This window comes from Melanerpes formicivorus, unplaced genomic scaffold, assembly GCF_026170545.1.
Source record: "Melanerpes formicivorus ecotype bairdi unplaced genomic scaffold, bMelFor1.0.p_v2 SCAF_125, whole genome shotgun sequence".
Classification (NCBI taxonomy): domain Eukaryota; kingdom Metazoa; phylum Chordata; class Aves; order Piciformes; family Picidae; genus Melanerpes; species Melanerpes formicivorus.
This window is the reverse complement of record NW_027142477.1, coordinates 558,550-559,994: the sequence shown is the minus strand read 5'-3', so window position 1 is coordinate 559,994 and position 1,445 is coordinate 558,550.

Sequence of the window (1,445 nt, the reverse complement as noted above, 5' to 3'; positions counted from 1 at the left end):
TTTGGGGAGAAAAGAGTTGCAGCACAGCAGCACTGCCAGGGAGCAGCAGCACCTGGACTTCCAGGGCTGTTCCCTTTCAACTTCCAGCCTCTCCTGTGTCAGTGCAAGGCCTGAGTGCTGTGGCAGCTTGGTCACTGTTCTGCTGCCTGCCAGTCCTGTGAGCACAGGCAGGGACAGGCCATAGGAACTACTGTGTCTGATCTGACCCCCAAGAGCAGTTCCACCAAGACAGATGATCTGCTCAGGGCAGGGTCTGAAGGCTTGGGGCTTCGTCCAATGTTTGTCTCAAGAGCAGGCCCAAGAAAGTGTCCCAGGGATGCAAAGAGCAGGGAACAGCTCAAGTGTGAGTGTGCAGGGCTGGGGCACACAGCAGTGTCCTGACACAGACAGGCCTCCTGCAAGAGGCCTGAAGGAGCAGCAGAGCAGGCTCTGATCTGTGTCTCTGTTCACTGGACAGCCTGGGGAAGCTGTCCCAGGGCAGACATCCTGCTCTAGCCACTCATCACCATTTCCACCACTGGCCTCTCACCACAACTTGCAAAGTTTCTTTGTGCCCCAGTTGCAGGTTACAGGATCAGAAGGTCAGCAGTGGCTGCTGGCATTGCACAGATGAGATGCAAGCATGGACATCATGTGTGGGGTGAGAGGAAGCTGAGTGAGCACAAACAACATCAGCTGCTGGTGGGGGGGTACCAAGCACTGGAGGTGTGAGGAGCCTCCCATCCTCTGGCAGGGGCAGCAGGAGGCCAGGGACACTCTGCCTGCTGCAGTGCAGAGCTTGTGTGTGAGTGATGGGGAAAGACTCTGTCTGAACATCCTGAGGTGCAGAAGCAGTTCATGAGGCCAGCTCAGGTGTGGACACCTGACAGAGCTCTGACATTTCTGTGTCTGACTGCAGAACAAACCTCAGTGCCCCAGGGAGATTCATCTCAGCTGTCCTGCACAGGCTCATTACAGATGTTGCTCTCTGCCCACATCAGCCTTCCTGGCTGTACCCTGAAATGTTCACAGATCCATCAGAGAGGCTCTTGCTCCTTGGAAAAGGAATCTTCAGGAAGGCCAAGAAGGAGGCTGGGGTAAACTACAGGCTGGTCACCCTCAGCACAGACGTGGTGCTGGGTCAAAAGTGATAGGTCAGACACTCCTGAGGCCATCTGCAGGCTTTTGAAGGACGAGAGAGAGATCATCAAACCTGGCTGGGCAGGGGCAAGAAGAGGATGTTTTGTGCCTTGACCTTAGCCACGGCTTTGCCATGCTCTCCCATGGTCTCTGCAGAACCAGAGTGGGGACAGCAGGAGTGAGGAAATGGATGAGGTGTTGGGTTTTAACTTGCTTGCTTCTATGTATGTGTGGTGGTGAGAGAAGGCCCAGCTCTCCCCCCCCCACAAAGAAAGAAACCAAGGCTGACTCAGTTGGAGAAGCAAAGGGTAGAGCTGTATTCACAA